Genomic DNA, 24,408 nt, shown 5'->3' with positions numbered 1-24,408 from the left:
GCTCTTCCTGAAGTGAAGCAGATTAGAAGAGGACCGTAGGGCCAGAGGCAGGGTATTCCACAGCTGAGGGGTCCTCAAACTAAAGGAGCGCCCCCCAGTACGTGCCTTCCTGATTCGGGGAACCACAGCCAAGAACAAGGATTCAGATCGCAAAGACCTGACCGGGCGATAAAAGGCGAGCCTGTGTTGGAGGTACTTCGCTCCCACACCAAAAAGCGCTTTATGCGCCAACGTCAGAACTTTAAACATGATTCGCTTCCGGATGGGCAGCCAATGAAGTGACTGCAGCAAACCGGAGGCTCCTACTCGCCTGTGGAGGCCAAAAATGGCGCGGGCTGCAGCATTCTGCACAACCTGCAGCCGCTGCACAAGATAGTCCGGCAGACCACTGTACAGGACATTAGCATAGTCCAATCTGGAACCAACTAAGGCCTGCACAGTGATCTTTCTATGTTCTTCTGTAAGCAGAGGCAGGAACTTCCGGAGCATCTTGAGCAGCCCAAAACAAGTGCCCGTTAGACCACGAACATGTGGCACCAGCGTCAGGCTGTTGTCCATCTTTACTCCCAGATTCTTTGCCACCAGCGAAGCCAGGGCAGGGGGACACATATCTAAGGGCCACCAGGCCCGCCAGTCAGGGTCAAGGGAGCAGCCGAAGAACAACACCTCCGATTTATTGGAATTGGCCTTGAGGCCGTTCGACTGGAACCAGCTGAAGACCAACTCCAAGCAGCCTTGGATATTCTCCCCATCGAAAGCCTGATCTTTCCCACACGTGAAGATCAACTGCGTGTCATCAGCGTAGGAAACGATTTGGGCCCCAGAAGACTCCACCAGTGCCGCCAAAGGTGTCATAAAGATGTTAAAGAGAGTCGGGCTCAACACAGAACCCTGCGGAACACCGACTCCCAATGGCGGCATCTCGGCAGAGCTCGGAGAGGCCCAGACCGTTTGTCGGCGGCCCTCCAGGAAAGATGAGAACCAATCTAGCACCGTCCCCCTCAGACCAATGTCATAAAGTCTGGCGAGAAGCATCTCGTGGGGGACGGTGTCAAAGGCCGCCGACAGATCAAGCATGACAAGCATGGCATGGCCTCCAGAGTCCAGTGTCTCCCTAATGATCTCTGACACCTCCAACAGTGCCGTCTCCGTGCTTAGATTAGGGCGGAAACCGGACTGTGAAGGGTGTAGCAGATCACTGGACTCAAGAAAGCTGGAAAGAACGCCGTGCACATGCTTCTCCGTGATCTTGGCCAACGCCGGAAGGAGGGAGATCGGCCTGTAGTTGGCCAGAACCTCCGGATCAAGCCCAGGCTTCTTGAGGAGGGGGATCACCATAGCCCTTTTCCAGGGCGAAGGGACCTGCCCCTCCGTCAAAGACAGATTCACAAGTGGATTGACCACAGGGTTGACCACAGTCGCCATTTTAGCCAAAAATTTGGCCGGGCAGGGATCTAATGGCGAACCCGACTTAAGATTGGCCAGAAGCGCCAAGGAAGCATCGAAGGAAATGGGTGGGAACTCAGCAAGAACCACAGCCTGCGAGGGCAGCCACGCCGGTCCCGCCACCACACCAGCATGCACCTCGGCTAAGCCCACTGCGAAAGAGTCCTGGATGGACTTAATCTTATCCGTGAAAAATCTGGCCAGGTCACAGACCCACAACTCAGATGGAACCCCTTGGGGCAAGTTGGATCTGGGGGCCATGAACTCCCTAACTACAGCAAAGATCTCCTTACAGGAGTTTGAGGCGGCCTCAATCCTCCTGGCCAAGAAAACCTTTTTTTCACGAAGAATATCACAGTGATAGGCTTTGACCATAGACCTATAAGCCACTCTGGCCTCCAGATCATAGTGGAGGCGCCACGCCCTTTCTGCCACCTTACATTGGCGACGAGTGGCCCACAATGCCTCGGTGAACCAGGGGGCCGAAGCCCTCTTGATCTTATTTCTCTGGGCCATGACAGGGGCCAGATCATTCAGCCTCTCCGTCAACCACCCCTGTAGGGACTCAACGTCCTGCTTTAAGTTGCCTGATAGAAGGCACGGATGGTCCACAGCCGCCTGGTTTAACATCTCAGGCGTAACTCTATGCAGAGCCCTCCGCGCCATGCCATGCTGTCTCGGCACACTGCAAGGGGGTTTCATACTGGCTAATACCGAGAATCTGACCAGCCTATGGTCCGTCCAGAGCACCGGAAGGAGCTCGATGTCGTAGAGAGGGATTGAAGAAAAAACCTGGTCCAAGGTGTGTCCCTTGTCATGAGTGGGGCCTATGAGAAAAGGAACAAGGCCCAGAGGAGCCGTGATATCCTGCAGTTTGTTGGCATCCGAATCACCGGCGACGTCCATATGGAAGTTAAAATCTCCTGCCAAAAGACAGTGCTGCGCACTCAGGGCCAACCCAGCAATGGCAGCCTGGAGGTCATCGAAAAAAGATCCAACTGGGCCAGGGGGTCTATACACCAACAACCCTTTCAGGGCTTGTTGCGGGGTCAGTCTGATGGTAAATGCAAGAGATTCAGATCCTACGATGACGTTAAGAGGGAGGATAGAGCAGGAAACTGCTTTACTCACTACCAACGCTACCCCACCTCCCCTGCCTTTGACTCTATCTTGCCGGAAGATATTATAATCCGGGGCAATCGCCGCCATGATGTCCGGATTGGACAGCTCCCCCAACCAGGTTTCGGTCAGCAAAAGGCAGAGTGGCTTTTCTCTCATGAGGAGGTCAAAGATCTCCAGAGCATGCTTGCCCACCGATCTAGTATTGAGCAGTAGGAAAAGATGTCTCACTCGATCCTCCTCTCTCCCTTGTGAGGAGACGCCAGAACCGGGTCCGCTCGAGCAGCGGTGCTTCACAATTAATGTGCAGGTGAGGGGAGAGCCCAGTAAATACCTCTATTTTAAAAACAGGGTCAAGAGAACAAAAACGAACAGAGATAAAAAACGGGAGTTTTAAAAGCAAAACAGCCTCACCGCGCAGCAAGCTATAATGAGCTGCCAGCACCTAAACACTGAGACCTATCAAGGTCTAACACTAGGAGGACCGCCTTAAATAGTGCCTCCAGGTGAGGGGCAAAGCGCACCACCAGGACACTCAAGATGGCGCTCAGAGAGCGTCAATGCCCTTCCCAAAATGGCGGCCGTTAAACAGACTCGGGAGACCCCCGACCACCCCAGAACCGGGTCCGCTCGAGCAGCGGTGCTTCACAATTAATGAGCAGGTGTGGGGAGACCCCAGTAAATACCTCTATTTTAAAAACAGGGTCAAGAGAACAAAAACGAACAGAGATAAAAAACAGGAGTTTTAAAAGCAAAACAGCCTCACCGCGCAGCGCAGTAAGCTATAATGAGCTGCCAGCACCTAAACACTGAGACCTATCAAGGTCTAACACTAGGAGGACCGCCTTAAATAGTGCCTCCAGGTGAGGGGCAAAGCGCCCCACCAGGACACTCAAGATGACGCTCAGAGAGCGTCAATGCCCTTCCCAAAATGGCGGCCGTTAAACAGACTCGGGACAACACGTTGTCCACCCCCAGGCCCACCCTAGTAATTCTTATAATTCAATACCACACAGTTAGAGGGTTCATTCCAGCTCACAACAGTGGCAGCTCATCCGCAATGGCAGAGGAGCGTCGCCTCACTCACTGGCTCAGAGCCAGTAAATGAAAAATAAAACAGTCACCGTTTTATTTTTCATTTTCCGCCTCTGGGCCAGCTTGTGAAGGGAGGGGCGGGGAATTGGGAGAAGGAATGTGACGTGTACTCCACTCCCTAAGTGGGCATAGGTATTTTTGCTGGCCGTCTCAAGCCGACCAAACCACACATGAGCACTTAGGTTTTCTCCAACCCAGATGCATTGAGCAGCCGGGCTGGGGAAACCCCACATACTCCTTGGCCTGAGCAGGGGTCCTTTCTGCCTGCTCAGACCAATTCCCACACAGTCTGTGACGTGGCCCCATTGCTTGCTAGTACCTGGAAGAACGAGACTGAGCGCGACGCGGGAGGCAGCTGCAGGTACGTTTTTATTTTAAATAAATTTTTTATTTTAACCAACCGCCCCAGAGCGCTTCCGCTCCCTCACTCCCTTACCCGCCCCACAACCGCTTTATTGTGCCGGCCACAAGTAGGTCACAATGATATCGGAAATATGTACATTCACAAAATTATACCACTTTTGTGAAAATCAATGTCAAACGTAATGCGTTTCTGGCAAAAAATCAATGTATCGGGCAATTCACCATCCAGTGTCATGAATCACTTCTCCACTGTCACGCTCACACTCACACTCATTCTGCACCACTTTGCGGTGCGAAGGATATCAGGCAAGACTGTACGAAGGCACTTGCACAAAAATACGTACTCTGCAGCCGAATGCAGTGCAACTGAAAATCAGCAGATCAATTGGTTACATTCTGCAGAGCCCATGGCCCGAAGTCTCACTCCACCCTCCAACTCACCCCGGCTAGACTACACCCACAGAATGGAGACACCCCATCATCCCCTCGGGCACTAGGCTACACACAATTGAAGTCCCTCTAAGTCAGGGTCACAGGAAGCAGGTGAGGTAAGGCAGCAAGGTCAATTAGGAGGCAGTCAACAAAAGGGGTTTTGCAGCCACTCGAGAAGTTCACCCACAGGATGCGGAACAGACACAGGCCAAGGGCAAGAGACAGTCACATCAAAAGGGGTGCCTAAGGGCCTTCAACACCAGCCCACTTCAGTCTCTTGACCCGCTTCCGATAGTTAATGGAGGCGTTCCTCCAGCCCAGTCAGTCACTCTCACCTCCCAGGCCAGAGGCAGGTAATACTACCTGGCAACACAGTGTCGTTGGGAAAGATCCGGTGAGGAGGTAGCATTGGTCCACTGCGCTGAGGGCAAAGTAAGGGAACAGTAGATGAATGGAGAATTAAGTATGAGGCTCTTTTGGAAGGAGGAGGCACCCCGTCAGATACACATTGATCAGAGTCACACCCAGGCAATAAGGGTACAACATCAAGTGCACGATGAAACTGGTTGCACCAGACCGATCACAAAAAACAAAGAGTTGTAAAATCCCGATCTCTTTGGAAATGAGGCACAACGTCCGGTGCATGTCAATTTTGGCCACATCAGACAGTTCCGGTCACCCACACATTCGAGGAGTTGCAATTCCATACCTCCCTGGAGATGAGGCACAAAGTCTGGTGCACGTCGTTATTGGTCGCACCAGACAGTTCCGGGCACACACACAGCCGCAAGTTCAGCAATGCCTCATGAGGTAGAATGAGGCACTACCACTGTTACACCTCCACCTCCGAGGGTGGCAACATGTGAATCAGACACCACATGCAATGAGCATGCAGTCGGTGTGTCACATGAGAGAGATGCAGCACGAACGACAAAGTGGGCCACTCACCTCCAACTAGACACTTATGCGTGATTACGTCCACACAATTCAGGGCCAAATGTCTTAGATGCGGGCCTGACTTTGGGGCTCTGCACAAGGCAATCCATTCTCCAGGCAGAATTCTTAGTTCCACACCCACGCTGTGCTACTAGCTGGAATCCAGCAGATGATGTGGGCACTTGAGGGGGCACTGCACTTTAGGTATCACAGGTAGACAGTGTGGATCCCTCTTATGAGATCTTTGATGTCCTTGAGACCCCCGAAAAAACAGGGGGCAAACTCAACAGGCCCTTGGGGAGCACAATTCAGGGTTCCAAATGGTAGCTGATAAGCCAGTCACTTTTCAGAAAGGGCACGCAGTCCCATTCAACAGTAGTAATTCTCGTTGTGTACAAGAGAGTCCTCTAGCAATGTGCACCACACAGTTCCATTTTCTCCAGTCCCTCATCCCCCCAAGCATATCTCACCCTTTACTGCAGGATGGCACAATTAGTCATACTGCAATGTGCTTTCAAAGTTGGGGGTGGTTCAAAGGGTCTCCCTGCAATTAAGAGCACCATTGGTAGGCTGGACACGTAATTAGAAGCACGATTGGCACAAGTGTGCACACCAGCTTGCAATGGCAGGCCGTGCGCATATTTAATGACACAAGGTAAGCACTACTTCCTAAAACGTGTTTTTTTTAAAGTTCCCGCAAATTTGATGCGTTCGAAAAAAAAAATTTTTAAAGGAAGCGCAGTTACAATTTTTTTGCCCCCTGGGTGGGTTAGGTCCTGGGTAGAATGTATTTGTAAATCAGGGGGAGGGGGCACATGTGGCCCCTCCCCTGAATGGTATTCCACTTGGCCCCACTCCACTGTATGGCACTCTAGTCTAGGCCACTCCACTATATGTCACTGCACTGCCACTTCACTGTACCATACGCCATTCTACGCTACAACACTGTATGCCACTCCACTCCATACTTTTTCACTGTATGCCTCTCTACTGTATGCTATTCCAATGTGCCCTATTCCACTCTACGCCACTCCAGTCTAGGACACTCCACTACATGTTACTCCACTTTATGCTACTTTGTTCTGTGCTAATCCACTATATGCCACTCCACTGTATGCCATTTCAATGTACGCCACTCCACTGTTCACCACTCGTGTACGCCTCTCCACTATACGCTATTCCAATCTATGCCACTCCACACAAGCTACTCCTCTCGACACCACTACCCTGTGCACCACAAAGGTCTGCTCTGCGCTACAACACTCTACTCCATGACACTGTACGCTTGATGCTCTACGATACGACACTCTAAGACAAGACATGTATAACACAGCACTCTAAGCTGCTCCAGTCTATGCCACTTGAATCTACCCCGCTCTACAAACCTTTACCTTGTTTTACAACACTCTACACCCCTCCACGCTACCAATCTCTACTTCCCTCTATACAACTCCCCTGTCCAACATTGTACTCCAGTCTATGTCACTATATAACACTGTAGTCTCCTCTATGTCACTTACCAGACTGTACTCCATTCTACGACACTGTTGGAAATGCACCTTTCTAGCCTGCTTTCCTTAAACTTTTTGCTGTTGTCCCTACAAGTTTTCTGCTGATCCACCTGCTAGCATTAGGAGATTGTGCGCTTTTGAAACTGTCATTCAGTGTCAAACCACTGTGCCTGTCATATACATACTGGTGATTGGTGTATACATGAATGACTGATTTGGGTTAGCGGTAAGTCCCTTGTCTAAGGGTAAGACATATATCTAGGGCATGTAACTCAAATGCTTCTCCCCGTGCCTGCAACACTGGTTGTGTCACCCAAAAAGGTAGCTCTCCAAATGTGCCACAGGTTTGCCATGAAGGGGTGCCTGTGTGCAGTTTACTGTTACTCCGCTAGCATTTTAAAACTACTTGCTGGGGTTCAGCATGTCTCTTGCTAAATCGGAGTTCTCCCTGGGGATAGGGTGCAGTGTTGGGAAGAGGTAGGGCATAGGTGCAAGTGCGCTACATGTCCTGGTAGTGAATGACACCGGATGATGTGTTTGGTATGGTAGAGCCTGCTTCACGCATTGGACTGACGTGAGGGATTTGTGGAAAGGCTATTTAGTGGTATTTCCTATGTGCAGAAGGGTGGCAGTATAGTGTTTGATATCGATGCGTTGGTAATGGAAAATTGTTATAATATAGCTTGTGTTATGCATCCTCCATAGGCTTGCCCCTGCTCTACTGCTTGGCCCACATGATGTCATTGGAATGTTGGGAGGGTTGAATTGTAGAAGGAGTCAGTTGGTATGAAGGGCTGAGCAGTGGTTAACTGCTCCTGGTGGAGTCTCTTGATTATATCTTAATACTATGGATCTAAACTGAAGAATAAAGCCATGATCCTGGATTACATCCATGGACTACGGATCTTTCTTTATTTTAACACTGGCGACGATATTTATAAACCTGCGTGCAGTTTTTATGGTTATGGACTTTGCATTAACAGAACCTCAAGTAAATATGGATATGAAGAAACCTGGCACCTCAAGACCCCACCAGTGACCACAGCATCGGTCGTCCTTCCATGTAAGTGCCAGTTTCGTTTTCAATGACATTATTAACAACATTGGTCTGCTGTGGAGTTCAGTGTATGACTCCCTGTACGAGTCTAGAGAGGTTAAACTACAAGAAATGTTTGGATGTTGATGGCATTTTCCAAGGTAGTCTCTCTTTTCAATGGAACGGATAATAATTCAACTCTGGTATTGGTTTGCTGCGCTTCATATGTCTTGCTAACAGCTCCTACTATCTGAGTCTTTGCCAAAGGCTGTTTACGGTATAGTTAATGAATTTGGGACTGTGGCTTTGAATACTTACCACCTTAAAGACTTTTTATGGATGTGGGGAAACTAACACATCTGTCTGCGGTTTTCAGCAAGTTAATCTCTTTTGAGGCAATGTAATCTGCCAGACATCAGAGCGATTAGAGCATCAGGCATCAGAGCGAATTTTACTGGATTTTGAGCATCCACCACACACGAAGGAGTTTATGTGTCTCAGTCATGCAAGTCTACAGAGCAAGTTTTTCAGCTGAATTCTCACTATGGGACGTAACCGTGAGCAATAGTATTTCAATGCCAGTTTCAGGACGTGTTTTTATTCAAACACCTACCGGCATTCTGTAGTTGGCGCGGCTTAGTGAGCGTGGGTTTCACGAGCTGAGCTTCCCTGCTGTTTTCCATTCCATGGTCGTCATTGTGTGTCACACGTTTTCACGTTCGGAATTCTGGATGTTTCTTCGGCATTTGTGACTGCTTCAGAGAAGCCGCCCAGCTTTTACGTGGTGGAAGCCACCCGGCGCCACGTCAATCAGCGTGCCACCATTTTTGATTGGATTGCTGCGGCTGCGTTATTCTTTGGGACACCTTCGTTTCCTCAAGTCTGTCTGTGGTATTTTTCTAGCGGCAGCGAGATGGCAGAACTCATTCAGAGTTTCGTTGGAGCAACATGGGTTATTTTGGAAAACAGATCAACAGTGTCATCTAGTGGTTTTGTGGCACATTGACATTTCAGCTTGGAAGGGAATGATTATTTCACTTTGGGATGGTGAATCTAACATTGGATTTTCTGAAGCTCTACAAACATGACTCCTCAAGGTTTTCACTCCTTGTCAACCAGCTATTTTAGCATAATTTTTCTTTGGATTGTATTTTTTTACTGTTTTACATTTATTGTTCTTATGCCTATTAAGCTGTACTCTGTTATTGGATTTGATAACATTCTGGATGAGTGAAAGATTTTACTTCTCTGATGTGTTGTTTTTGTACACTGTTAGGAGTAAGTTTTTCTGTAGTGTTGCTTATGTATGGAAAAGGGGAACTGTGTGTGTCAGTATCAGTGGTGTATGCAGAAGAATATTAGTGGTGTATGCAGAAGGGGGAGTGTGTGGTGTCCCTAGTCCTGTTAGTGTATGCAGAAGGGGGAGTGTGGGTATGTAGTGTTCCCAGTCCTGCAAGCGTATCCAGTAGAGGGTTTATCCCGAGTCCTGCCGCTGTTCTTGGTTGTGGGTGACATAAGTCTGTCACCCCATTGGTTATTTCTGTCTTTATCTTTTATGTGGTTGTTTTGAGAGCAGTGTTCTCTCATTTGGTTGTGGGTTGCCGTAGGATAGTCGCTCCGTAGACTAAGTCTGTCTTTACACATGTGGTTGTTTTGAGAGCAGTGTTCTCTCATTTGGTTGTGGGTTGACATAGGATAGTCGCCCCGTAGACTGAGTCTGTCTTTACACATGTGGTTGTTTTGAGAGTATTGTTCTCTCATTTTGGTTGTGGGTTGACATAGGGTAGTCGCCCCTTTTTTACCTCTATGGTTGTCTTGAGAGTATCGTTCTCTCACCTGGTTGTGGGTTGACATAGGTTAGTCACCCCGTAAGCAATGTCTTACTTATGTAGTTGTATCAAGAGTATGTGTTCTCTCATTCTTGGGTGAGATAAATCCATTCCCTGACTATTTCTGGATATACCTTAGGACCCAGGTGTGTGTCCAAGTGTTGTGAAACTTTTAATAAATGGATTTGGAATGTTTGAAGATTTAGAACTTTGGAGGTTGAATAATAATGTTATTTGACCTTCATTTTATTTCTGAAGCTTTTGACATTCTTGTTGTGCTATTCCATCTCTGCATATTTACTTATTGTGTATTATATTGTATACATGCATTATGATTCATATGTTTCCTTTGTGATTTTGATGAAAGGGGGAAGTGTTATATTGTAGCTTGTGTTATGCATCCTCCCTATGCTTGCCCCTGCTCTACTGCTTGGCCCACATGATGTCATCGGAATGTTGAGAGGGTTGAATTGTAGAAGGAGTCAATTGGTATGAAGGGCTGACCAGTGGTTAACTGCTCCTGGTGGGGTCTCTTGATTATATCTTAATACTATGGATCTAAACTGAAGAATAAAGCCATAATCCTGGATTACATCTATGGACTACGGATCTTTCTTTATTTTAACAAAAATCCTCTCTGGTGGTGCGTGTGGATTCGACATTACTAACTACCACTTCGTGAAAGTGGGCATTTCCGTGCTTGTGGCTCTGTGTGCCTGTCAGCTGGTCTCTAAGCCACATCTGGGTGCTGAGGGACATTCCTGATGAGACAGCCTTAAACTAGGGGCTCAAGGGATAATGCACACCTTTGACTCTGAGGGGTGGGGGTTTAATTGGCACCTGAATTCCAAGAGGCAGGCACTAAAAATATTGATCAAGCCTCCAAGTGTAGGATGGTAGACAGGACAGAGGGGGCCAATGCATTTTAAAGGTGGTCTTTTTAATTGATCTCATCTTCAAAGGCAATTGTGGGGTTCTCTCCTCAGGAGTTAGAGATGCTTTGGGGATTGAAGCCTTACGACGCTGGTTCGACGCTGGGACATTCACAAGAGGAACTATTGGGGCAGGAGGCGCTGCAACTGGATTATCTGCAGACTTGTGGTGGCCTGGGGCTTGTCATGGTCTAAGAAGGGGAATAACAGTGGAATTTGCCTGGATGTTGTTGGTCTACAAGTAATTGACAATCATTGTGGCCCTGTTACCTAAGCATTCTCCAAGGGCTGGCTGGCCTCCTGTCCACGAGATCCCAGGGACAGAAAGGATCTCCCCATTTCCACAAGATTGTAAGGACCGCGCAGGGTGTGGCAGAAACAGGTGAAAGTGATTGTCGGTTGGGACAAGCATCGTCCTGATGTAGGCCGTAATCACACTGCACTGACGAGTGTGCTCGTAAAGTTCAGCTGCTCAGCTGGGGTGCTGGAAAGTAATGAGTTTGAGGAGTGCGGAAGAAGTCTGCCCAGTCTTAGGGACCCATGCTTTCAACCAGAAACCTGTACTAGCTTGTACTCCATAGCGTGTTGTGTCCAAGGGGTGTTGGGGGAAGTAGCCAAGTTCATGGGGTCTGAGCTGGCAGCCTAGACTATCTTTGACCTCTGGATCGGGAGGACGACAGTGCCTGACATTGCGGCCTCAGTTCCAGTTCGCTGGCTTCCTCTCAACAGACCCAGGACACAAGATACTCTGTTGTGGAGAACATGGTGACTGGACCCGAGGGGTCTCATTGTGCATTGTGGGCACCCACGGCTGGCTGCCGGGAGCAAGTGCAACATGCACTTCTGATAGAGATCGCAGGTCACCCGACCAACATTTTCACCACTTCGGTTTCGGGCCCATATACTTCAATTCACCATTTGCATTGATCAGATGACCTTACAATCTACTACCAATAATCATGAGTCCCTTTCTACTATTTCCAGTGCACCCGACTTACCAACCACTGTTACGGGTACCTATGACCACGATGGGTCAGGGAGCTAGCTGTAAAAGGAAAGGCAGAAGAAAATACAAACCCAACATATAAACTTTGATTTTTTTATAAAATGACCACGGACAACTGGAAGTTTTAAAAGATTTATCTAGATTTCGTTTTCATAAAGCATTAGACTTACAGTTAAGAGACAGTCAATAATCAAAATAACGAGAAGCATATAACTATAAAGGAACAGTGTAAGGGCAAATCCTTTAGGTTTTCTAAGCAATAGTGAGACAGGGAACACGCTAAATGGAGTAAAATGGTAATGCAAGAATAAACTTTTATGAATGGGCAAACTTTTGCACAAATAGAATTAAGCTATTGGGTATACTTCAGAAACCTAACTAAGAACTCTGGAAATCTTAAATAGCTATAGAATGAGCAAAAGTGAAACACGCTATAAATCAAAGTTCAGTTTTGTGAGAGACTGCAATGGAGAAAATGATTTCTAAAAGGTAGGGTAACATAGGAACACACTATGAAATAAATGCAAACGATTTGTATGATATGCAATAGTTGCAGAAAAGCATGGAAAATTATCAAATGCAAAGGTATGTCTTTATTGAAGCAAAGACAGAAAAATAGAAAGGTGCAGTTTTAAAGGGTTTCGGTACGATATTTACCTAGACTGGTGTGAAAAACCAACCCTGGCCACGGGTCAGTTAAGGACAGGAAAACCCTCAAGGACGGATAACCCTCAATGGAACAGCAGGTGCAGAATGGACACCCCAGGACAGGACAGGAAAACCAGATTAGGATCAGGACAGGACCACCAGGATACGACCAACACCCGCAGTTTGGAAGCAACGCCTGCGCTCCACCCTCTCTGCAGCTATCAGTCAGGACCCCGATTGGGTCAGCGAATTTCCCAGCAAAGTGCTCCGCCAGCACTTAAGGTTTAGTAAAACCTTCAGAGTCTATGGTCAAATTCGGACAGAGTGCTCCGCAGCACCTCTGTATCAGTCACCTATTGAGTGCGTTGGGTCAGTGACAGGTCAGCTATTCGGACAAGTCGGACAATTTCTCTAGCTGAACCCAGGCTAGATATACTGTTTTTGGGTCAGTGTACCACCCCCAAATGTTGCAAAGTGTCAGAATCCCAAATTTCGATTGGTCCTAAGGTAGGATGGGTTAACACACCAATCAGAACAGACTTTTCTAAGGCACAATTTGCATTTTATGGGTCCGCCTAGCAGATTTGGGGTTCCCATGACCTATTCTACAGAATACAATAGCAAGTTAAACAATGTATCTCATGTGGAACATTTCGATTTTTCTTGCTGGGTGAAGGTGCATCTTCCCAGGCGCATCTTGGCTGCTGCTTCTGGTTGGCATTCATTCAATGCCACCTTCCACACATCGGGCATGCGCAACAGGGACCTTCAAGATGGTTCTCGTTTCACTCCAACCCCCCCAGTCATCGTGATACATGAAAAGTAAGCGAAAACAAATTAAAACATAGAAATAAATGAATGTATTACATCTCATGTTCTTGTACTTCAGGTTTCTTATCTTAAAAATATACTATGCAATTAAGGGTAAGTGCAACAGACAATATCACAAGAGCAGCGGTGCAAGCTTCACCTCGTTATCACAAAGCGCTGCCATTTTATGGCTATTACGCATGCGCACCCTTTCCCTCCAAACTGCAACTACGTCAGGTCACGTGAGTGTGACTAACGCATGCGCAGAAGCAAATGTCAAGCAGCAGCCATTTTATTCACAAGGATTACTCGTATTAGTAAACCACATAGGCAAGCATCACTATGATACACACGCACATTCAAAAATACATAAAATTAGTAAAACGAACAGTTGGGATTATAGGATTATAACAGATTTCGAGGTTCTTGAGTCGAGCAAGTCGCAATGCGAAATCTTGCTCTATCAATCCCCTCTTTGATGATATTTACTATCATCACAAAATTACGGAACCAGATGCCAACTTTTCTTTCACACTTTGTACAACTCTATCTCCTCTAACAGGCGATTCAGTTTCTCTTTCTCGTTTTTAGTAGGGTGAGAATCTTTCACCTTTTTGTAAATCTTATTATTCATTTCTTCCAATTCAAGCTCATCCGCACCCCGTTTCACACCTCTCGCATTCAATTGGTACTTTTTTGTGTGTTTTCGACATTTGCAACCGACGAATATGAGAAATATGATGAAACCTATCACTCCAATTGGCATCAGTACCTTAAACAATAAACTTTTACCTAAATTAGCAAACCAATGACCTACATTTGAGAGACCATCAAATAGTCTCTTCCAGGCAGTATCAACCTCGAGTGGTTTGAGTTCCTTTTCCAAATTAGTAATGTTTTTCACATATCTTTTGAGCTGCACACTTTTGTCCGGAATGTAAGTGCAACAATGTTGCACCTTCAACATCCGGCAGACTCCGCCCTCTTTTGCTAATAAGGTGTCAAGAGCAAGTCTGTTCTGCAAAACCATTGATCTGATCGCAACCATTTCGGTATTGACCAACAGAAATCCATGAGCTGTGTCAGTAGACAGCACATCCACTATTGTGGATAATTTGCAAATTCTGTGAGTGTTCAGAACCACTCCCACTCCAGGTATCAGTGCACTAAAAATACTACCCATTATTTCTCCTACGCTTTCTCTTTTACTACGCACTAAGCCATTAGTATTTTCATTGCTTCCAGAAATTTCATTCACATGGTATATCTTCGGGAAGACAATGCCAAAGTAGCAGCTTCCATACCAGTGATCCGGCAATTTGAAATAAGCCTTGTCTCCACATATATAATAAATTCCAGGAAACACAGGCTCTGACCCATTTTTGAATCCCCAACCTCCAATTACCTTGTAATTGTGCTCACATTGACTGGAACCAATGAAAATGTTATTATAATAACTAGTTCTTTCGCGGTGAAGACAGAGTTTCCCTTTCCTTTCGAAATCCAGCAACAAGGCAGGACCCGCCCCACCACTTGAGGTGCTCTCCATGTTCTCAGCCCATTTAGGAGTTTTCTGTCTCTTGTCATTAGCCTTTCTCTGGAAACTCTCCCTTCTTTTTTCTGCCATGTTTAGAAATACTTTCTCTTGTTCATGTAATGAACAGGTCAAGTTGTCTCTGTGTGCTTCATTTAAGTCTATGGTACCTATAGTCAGGAAGTATTCTCCCATATAACGTGTAACGTCACTTTTAGTATGTACAGGATTTAAATTTCCACGTATAGGGAGTTCAGAAAATATTACGTCTGCGTTAGAGTAATAGTACTGTAACGGTCCTCTTTTGTAAAATAAGCTTGCTAAAATGCTACAGGAAATGCCATAGGTCAAAGGTAGGTGATGATAAGTCACGCCTTCAGCTACAGAAGTAGGTAGCTTCATGCAGACATAGCAGTCTTCTATTTCCATAGTTTCTACGTAATGCACTAACAAGTTTGCGAAAACGTTTAAGTTAGTCTGGTTCTTAACTCCGTGGTAATGTAGTCCTTCCTCATCTGATGCTTCTAAGTCTCGTTTTGTCTGTCTGAGTGCTTTTTCACGTCTTTCTACACTTCGTGTTGTCAATTCTTCAGTGTCAGTAGTCTGAGTAGGGTCAATATTAGTATTTTTGCTTATCATAAAAGGAATAAAAACTGTTAATCCTATCCAAATTATTATTACTATAGCTATACTGCATATACACACTTTGCAGCATGTTTTGCAACAACTGCGACTAGGCCTTCCATTCACTCTTGAATCAGACATTTTGGCTCAGAAGAAGTTTTCCAACCCCTCTTTGTTACTTTACACAGGTAGCTTACTCTGTGCAATTTCAGGTGAGCTCGTCTTCTTCAGCAGACAAATCAGCAATCTGTTCTTCGTCACTTTCGTCAGAGATATCAAGATCCTCAAAATTTTCCAAAATTAAGTAGGTCCACTCAGGATCCTGGTATTTTTCGTTCAGTCTTTTTATTCGATCACTCCTTCTTTTGGAGTTTTCTCTAATTTGCTCTGCAATCCGTGGACTTCTCCTTTTGTCTGCAAGTTTCTCTTCTACTGTTTTTATTCTCAGCCTCAGTCTCTTTTTTTTTTTTTAAATCTTTTTTATTATTAGCAAGTACATAGAGCATTAACATGCATACATGTCCACATATGTTAGCTTGTCATGGATCCAGATGATACATGCATGCATTGGCTCAGACCATATAAAGAAACATAGCGAAATCGATTTTTAATTTTTACCAAACCGACAAACCCAGTTCACAACCGATCCCACCCCCCACCCTCATGAAATCCCACCCGACACTCTCTCAATTAGCACAGAAATGAAATATCGAGAAAAAAGGGGGGGTCAATCCCAGTATAGTAATACACAGTATAAGTCGAACGCACAGATATGGTAGAGTAATATGAGTGATGGGCCGGGGTCCCCCGTACCCCATCGTAGTGTACCGTAGACTGTGTCCGTGCATGGGAGCGTGCAGCAGGGCCTAGCAATGCCAGAAGTGTTTATTCACTCGCATCACCCTCATCCTCGCCATTTCCAGTCTCAAATGCCCCCAACATGGCAGACCAATCCAGTGAAATCGGAGTTTTACGGAGACCCCTCCGCTCCTCCCTCTGAAGTGCTTCACCCTCCGCCTTGCCCCAGCGTACTACCTCCACCCGCCACAGGTCAGGGTTAGGTGGTTTGGACGACTTCCATCTGATCGTGATAGCGCGCTTTGCCAGCAACAAGGCCAGATCCGAGAAGCGCGCTGCCACGGTCCTAGTGCGTGTTGATGGCCCAAGCAGTGTACGTTCCAGTGTAGGGGGTCCGTGCAGAATACCAGCCTGTTCTAGGGAGTCATGGACAGTGGCCCAGAAATGCCCTAGTTTAGGGCACTGCCACAGCATATGTACCAGTGATGCGTCGTCTGCATCACATCGGGGGCAGTCGCTCTTGGTTGCAGGGAACATCACATGGAGGCGGTGTGGTGTCAGGTAGGCTCTATGAAGTAACATCAGTTGAATGAACTTGTATTTGGGGTTCCTAGCTACCTTTTTTGGGAACTGAAGTATGCGGTTCCACTCTGTGTCCCTCAGTGGCCTCCCCACGTCCGCCTCCCATGCCGCCCGCAGTGGTGTCAGTGTAAGTGCCCTCCCTGTTCTTATGCCAGCCGTGAGCCATCTGGTCAGATGACCACCCGTTCCCATGAGGTAGAGCATGGCGACGAGAGGGTTCGTAACCGGCTCCCGCCCTTCCGGCGACCATATGCGTGTAATATAATGGCGGAGACCGGCGTGTAGGAGAAAGGAGCCGTTGGGGACGCCCTGCTTAGTCCTGAAATCCTCGAAGGATAACAAGTGCCCCTCTGCAAACAGGTCACCCACTTGTGTGACACCTGCGTCACGCCAGGGCTCCAGTAAGGACGCCGTGAGTGTGCCCAAGCCCAGAGGTATGCCCATCAGAGGGACTGTGGGGGCATAAGGTGTCCCGGGGGACGTGTACTTTAACGCCTTCCGCCAGTACGTTATTGCCAGCTTGAGCAGCGGTGGGGCGTTTCTAGGTAGGTCCGAGCCAGGCAGGAGCAAGATGTGCACTTTCCCCTTAGCATGGTCGTCCTGTGAAGCATTAATCTCATGTAGATTACGGCCCGCCACCCAGTAAGCGAGCCATTGCAGCTGACACGCATAATTATACGCTCTGAAGTCCGGCAAGCCCATGCCTCCGGAGTCGGAGGGGAGCTGTAACTTGGCCAGGCCTATGCGCCTGCGGCCAGGACCCCACACAAGTTCGGTAAGGAGGGAGTCGAGGGTCCTAAACGTCACCGCCGGGATCTGGAATGGCAGATTGGTGAAGTAGTAGATGAGACGGGGGAGCATCAACATCTTTGATATAGCCACCCTGCCAGGTATCGAGAGCGGTAATGTTAGCCAGCTCAGCCTCAGTCTCTTAATATAGCTTGGTTCGATATTTTTCTTTTTCTTTAGTCTCTTGGCTGGTACTGTTATTTGGCTTTCTTCTAATGTTCTTTTGTTGTCATTTGTTTGTTGCACTTCTTCTGTCTCTTCCCTTCCTGTCTGACTAGTCCCAGGTCTTGTATCTACTTCTTCTGCCTGGTTACTAAGCTGGCCTGGTTCAGGTGAATTTTGATTTTGGCTTTCAAATGTCTCTGTTTCTGTGTCCTGAACACGTTCTTCTAATACTATCTGATCCTGTTCGAGCACCTCGATCCCTTTATTTTCTTCTGCTCGAACCCTTACACTAGTTCTAGTCTGTCCCTTTTCGATTTCAGGAGTCAGTGGAGGAGTGTCAATCACTTGCTCTGTCCCTGTCTGACCTTCCTCTTCGTCCTCAGTTTTGATGTGAATCTCAATGATCTGAGGGTCTTCGCCTGTGCCTGACTCGACCTCTCTATTCCACTCTCTATCTTCATAAATTTGCTCTCTGGTTCTGATTGGGTCTTCGATGAGATCAACTAAGGGTATCCAATCGTCTTGGCTGGTGCTCGGTTGCTCGTCATCAGCTACTTCCGGACCAACTTCTACAGGACCCTCAGCTGGACTGGTGCTCGGCTGTGCGTCATCAGCTACTTCAGGACCAACATCTGCAGACCCCTCAGCTGGACAACCTTCAGCTCCAGGTTCCTCGTCTGGTATCACCTTCTGGGTATGGCTGGCATGGATCCACTTGGGAACGCCTGCACACTTCACCGCTGTCGTGGTTACCAGGATTACTTGGCGTTTTTGCCCCACCTCGGTTCAAGGCAACTCGAACGAGTGTGTTTCTTTATTTTAACCCAATCACCAGGAACCAATTTGTGAACTGGAGTTGTCGGGTTGGCGACGGCGTCTGCCCCAATCTGGCGAGAGATAGAACGCACTTGGTCACCCAGTTGCTTGCAGTATTCAAGTACCAAATCATCAGAAATGCTTAACAGTTTGTATCCTGGTACCCATGCTTGTCTCATCACTCTTCCCATCAAGATCTCATGGGGACTCAGGCCTGTTTTTCGGTCTGGAATGCTTCTGAGTCCCATTAGAACAAGAGGTAAGGCATTTACCCAGTTCATGCCAGTAGAGTCACACATCTTTGCTAATCTGTTTTTTATGGTGCCATTGATTTGCTCTACTACTCCAGAAGCCTCTGGACGATGTGCACAGTGCAGCTTTTGTGTGATCCCAAATGCTTTGCAGAGTTGAGCCAATATTTCATTCTGAAAATGTCCGCCTCTATCTGATTCAATAATGACTGGAACCCCGAACCTAGGTATCAATTCTTTCAATAACAATTTTGCTACTGTTATGGCATCATTCTGTGTGGCAGGGTAAGCTTCCACCCATTTTGAAAATAGGCAGACAATGACAAGGACATATCTTTTTCCCTCGCAACGAGGCATGGTGATGAAATCAATCTGTATTCTCACAAAGGGACCCCCTGATTTCCCAATCTTTCCAAGTTCAACTACTGTTCTTTTGCCAGCGTTGAACTGCTGACACGTCAAGCACCTCTGGCAAAGGGATTCTGCTACCTTCCTAAACTTTGTGTTATACCAGGTCTGTTGAAATACCAGAACCATGGCATCCCTACCAATGTGTGATCCTTCATGTATTAATCTGGCCATAGGGGCAAGCAGGTGTCTAGGTAACACAGGCATACCATCAGGGCCCACAATGACACCATCCTCACGTCTTGGTCGACAACCAAGTTCCTTCCACTTCTCTTTCTCCTCCCAGGGCGCAGCATGCTGCCATTCTCTCACTTCATCCCAGGTAGGCACTTCATCAAACATCATAAGTTGGCAGCTGTTTCCAGTCCCTCCCCGTCTGATATTTATTGACATGCGATCCATAGCACATTGTTTTGCCACTCGATCAGCAAAATCATTTCCCAAAGATACAGGGTCAGGGCCCTTTTTATGAGCAACACATTTGACCACTGCCAATTCTTTTGGTAATTGGATTGCCTCTAGAAGGTCTTGTACAACCTTTCCGTTTCGAATGGGGGTACCTGATGAAGTCAGGAATTCTCTTTGTAGCCATAATTGGCCAAAGTCATGCACAACCCCATAACAGTACTGGCTATCAGTATACACTGTTATTTTTTTTTCTTTTCCCAATTTACAAGCTCTTATCAGGGCAATCAATTTGGCTACTTGTGCAGACTTTACTCCAAATAAACAGGATGCTTCTTCAATTTTGTCCAAAGTTACCACAGCGTATGCAGCACTTAGACCCACAAGTTCGTGTCTCATGCATGACCCATCCACAAACCATTCCTCATCATGTACAGGCAAGGGTGTTTCTTTAATGTCTGGGCGTGGTTTAGTACTGAATTCTGTCAGGTCAATGCAGTCATGCTCGTTTTCTCCCTTATCTTCCATTATCATTGAGTCAGGAAGTAGAGTGGCTGGGTTAAAAATATTACACCGGGTAATGACTATATTTGCAGCACCCATGAGAATTCTCTCATATTTAGTCAGCGGACTAGGGGTGAGATACTGAGTTTTTGTGCGGGTCAATAGAATTACAACTGCATGTGGAACATACACCGTTACGGGATGTCCCATGACAATGGACTCACTCTGTTCTAAACTTGTGCACGTTGCAGCTACTGCTTTCAGACACCCAGGTAATCCAGCAGCCACTGGATCCAAAGTGGCAGAGAAATATGCCACGGGCCTTCTGGTCAAGCCATGCTCCTGAGTCAGGACTGATAATGCACAATTATCACGAGTGTCACAGAGTAGGCCAAACTCCTTGGAATAGTCAGGCATCCCTAGAGCAGGGGCTGTACACAGACAATCTCGCAACTGTGTGAAGGCTGTTAAGCTCTCATCATCCCATTCCACTGGGTCCTTTGCTCCTTTCTTTGTCATATTTATCAAAGGCTTTGCCAGGACTGCAAATCTCACAATCCATTGCCTGCAGTAACCTACAACTCCAAGGAACATTCTGACTTCTTTCTGAGTACGGGGTAACTGCATCTTTTGAATAATTCTGACTCTCTCGAAGGTGACTTTCCTGATGCCTTTTTCTATCTGGTGCCCCAGATATTTCACTGACTTCGTACAGAACTGTAATTTTTCAGGGGCCACTTTATGTCCCTTTTCACTTAGGTGATTCAGTAGGGCAATGGTGTCAATCACGCAATCCCTATGACTTTTGGACGCGACCAATAGGTCATCAATGTATTGCACCAAAACAGACTTTCCAGGTAAGACTAAGGATTCAAGACATTTTTTCAAGATCTGATTAAAGATAGAGGGGCTTTCTGTATACCCTTGGGGAACCCTATTCCAGACATACAAGTGACTGTTGAAAGCAAATGAGAAAATAAATTTGCTATCTGGATGCAATGGGATCGAAAAGAATGCGTGACATAGATCTATCACGGTGAACCATTCAGCATCCCAGGGAATCTGATACAGGATCACTGCTGGGTTCGGGACAATAGGACAACAAGGAACCACAATTTTATTTACCTTTCTCAGGTCCTGCACTACCCTGTATTTGCCACTAGGCTTTTTGATGCCCATAATGGGTGAATTACACGGGCTACTCATTACTTCCTGTATGATATTTGCTTCTAGCAATTTCTGTATTTCAATGGAAACACCTGCTCTCACTTCGACACTCATTTTGTAAGGCTTAGTGTTGGGGTAAACTGCATCTTCTTTCATGGTTATTTGTATGGGGTCTACGTTTTTCATTAATCCTACATCCTTTCCAGTAAAGTCCCATACTTCTGGTTTCACTGTCTGTTGAAGTTCTGTAGGTAAGTCCTGTATAGTCATTCGCTTTATTTCTGAGTCCGGTCTGACTAACATTAATTTGTAAATACCATCTTCATCTGGGGTCTGAATTTCGACGCCCTTTGGTGTGCAAAAGATAGTGCAGTTCATTTTGCACAGCAAATCACGTCCCAGTAAGTTCACTGGACTGGTATTGCAAAAGACAAATCTGTGCATTTCTTTAAAGTTCCCTATTGAGATCTCCATTGGTTCTGTAACGGGGGTACTAATCAATTGATTAGATACTCCCACTACTTGGATTGCTACTCCCGAGAGGGGTAGGTTTGGAACGTCCGCTGTTCTCACAGTAGAACGGGTAGCACCAGTGTCCAACAAAAAAGTGACATCGTTTCCGTCAACTTTTCCTTCAATGTATGGCCCTGACTGGTCTACCGGCAAGGAGGCGCCAAGTACACACTCCTTGTCCTCCCCTCTCAGGCCCCGTCAGTACTGGTCGTCACAGAAAAAGGTGTCATTTAATAAATACTGCGAAGTTGCTGCATTTCTGTTTTCATCGCCTCCCCAGATCTCTACGTCGTCACCCTGCGGTGATTTTCCCTTGAAACTAGGCTTTGGCGCTCGGGGCACTTGAATCGTTTTTACCTGTTGCTGGGTCTTTCTTGGCTTTTCATTCTGCGTCTGTGGAATTAAATCAGGGGTTTGGGCATTATCATGCTGTAAATAGGGACACTCGTCTCGCCAATGTCCAATTTCTCCGCACTGGTGGCAGGGAAATTTCTTTTTAGCTTCCTCTCTGCTCATTTTTGCTCGGGGCTTTCCTCCACCCCCACCCCCAGGGCTTAAGTTCTGAGTATTTTTATTTAACTTACTCAGTTGCTTTTCTTGCTGTTCTGCGAGCTTAACTTGTGCCCACATCACTTTCTCCTTCAAAGCCTTTTTCTTTTCTGCCATCTCATCCTCACAGTACTTTGCGTACCATAGGACCTCGTCCATTTTCTTGGACTGCCAACAAATTTTATTATCTTTTATCCACTGACAAATTTCGGGCCTTAAACCGTTTACAAACCTGTAAATGAAGGGGGTCATGTCCTTCATCTCGATGTTATCTATACCACTGTATGTTTTGAACACCTGCAACAACCTTTCATAAAAGGAGTGCACAGTCTCATCCCTTTCCTGCGTCGTTCTATCTATCTTGGTCCAATCAGTTTCTTTTGCGGGCACCTTTTGTTTCAGGTGTTGAATTACTTGTTCATATTTTTTCATCACTTCTTTAGATGGTTCTCCTGTTGTTGAGTCCCTTGGGTATTCCTCACTAGGCCAAGCTATGGCTATTTTACACTCGGTCCATAAATCTACCGGGACCACAATGTCAAAGAACCCATCCAAATCTTTCCACAGGCATTTTTGAACCTTTACAAACCTTTCCACCTGCCTGTACCAGTCCACAGGCTTCTCTCGTAGTTTTGGGAAATCATTAGTAAAGGACACAATATCCTGTCTGGACCAAGGAACATGCACGTATTTTCCACCTGGCACTTCGCGCATGGGTAGTAACTGTTCTGGTTTGTCAGCTTCCCTTACAACAAATTCAGAAGTTACTTGTTTTAATCTGGCCTCATCTTTCTTTCTGGCCCATCTAGCTTTCCACTTTTCCACATCTCCCCGTTTCTGCAACACGGATAATAATTCTTTGACCTGTGCCTTTTTCCCGGACACATTCAGGTTTTCCAAATCTTTGTCTGAGAAATCTGCTCTGTACGGCTTCTGTAAAGGTTTCGATTTTGAGATATCTATTCCCATGCTAGCAGCGGTGTCTGTCAATTTTTCATGAAGTACTTGGGTATTTCGGGTGAGACTTTTGCAAATAAACAGCATCTCTTCTTCAGAGTAGGTATTTAATCTGTCTAATCCTACGTTTCCTGCCATTAATTCTTCTATTTCTACTCTCAATTTGTAGAGATCTAAAGGTTTCGTTGGTGGAGTTTGTTTATCTAATTCTTGACTCCATCTTTCGATTTCTTCAGGAGTCACCAACGTGACACTCCTGGTACCCGAAGTCGATTTCATCTGAATCTCCCTCGTGTTAAAAGGGTTATGCCTTTTCTGCATTCTCTTTCCTGTGTTTCTAATAGGTAGATCCAGTAGCGAGACCTCGGACTCGCATTCACTTGTCTGGTCATCTACAATTAAGGGTTCTGGTCTCGGTGGTGCTATAACTGGAGTAATGACTGGAGTTTCCGGACTCCCTTGACGGTCCCCATACAACGGAACCACTGGTCCGATAGTTACTGGGATTGTCAAGGCTTCAGGACTTGTATTTAACTGGGAGATTTTCTGAATTATTTCAGCTCTCTGTTTAGCTAGAGCATCTCGTTCCCTGTCCTCCAGTATCCTTTCGACTGAATTGTCATGTAATATCTGAGGAGTTAAAATTGGAGCATAATTCGGGGCAGTGGGATGTGTCTCTCTTGGCCCTTCACCATAATTAGGCTTGGGAAATAAACTTCCCGTGCTTAGGGATCTTGGTTCTTCCTCATAAAGAGGATTTAAAATCGGCATTCCTGAACTTAGTGGTCTCTCCTCACCTTCATAGGGAAGTCTAGCGCAAGACCCCCTTTCTCGCGAGTATCTTGTCTCCCCACTAGTGGGTCTTTTTGGGTAAATCTCTCTGGGCTCTATGGGTCCTAGATTTTCAGTATAGGGAGGTATTTGGTAACCCCCTCCTACACTTGCGGACCTGGCCTCTTCCTGGGGTGGAGGTCTTCGGGAAATGTCCCCCTCACTAGAAGGTCGGTGCCCTTCATTATAAGGTGGTGGACTTCTCATACACATGTCATCTAACAATTCATCATCCGACTCTCCAATAGGCACCCAATGTTTGCATTTTTCTGTCCTCTTCTCCCCCCGGGAGGACCACCCGCGGGCATCATTGGAAACAGTCTCTCAACAATCATATTCTGTCTCCACTGTT

The sequence above is a fragment of the Lissotriton helveticus genome, chromosome 1_1 (assembly GCF_964261635.1).
Source record: "Lissotriton helveticus chromosome 1_1, aLisHel1.1, whole genome shotgun sequence".
NCBI classification, from domain to species: domain Eukaryota; kingdom Metazoa; phylum Chordata; class Amphibia; order Caudata; family Salamandridae; genus Lissotriton; species Lissotriton helveticus.
The sequence above is the reverse complement of the archived record's forward strand: the minus strand, read 5'-3'. Positions refer to the sequence as shown.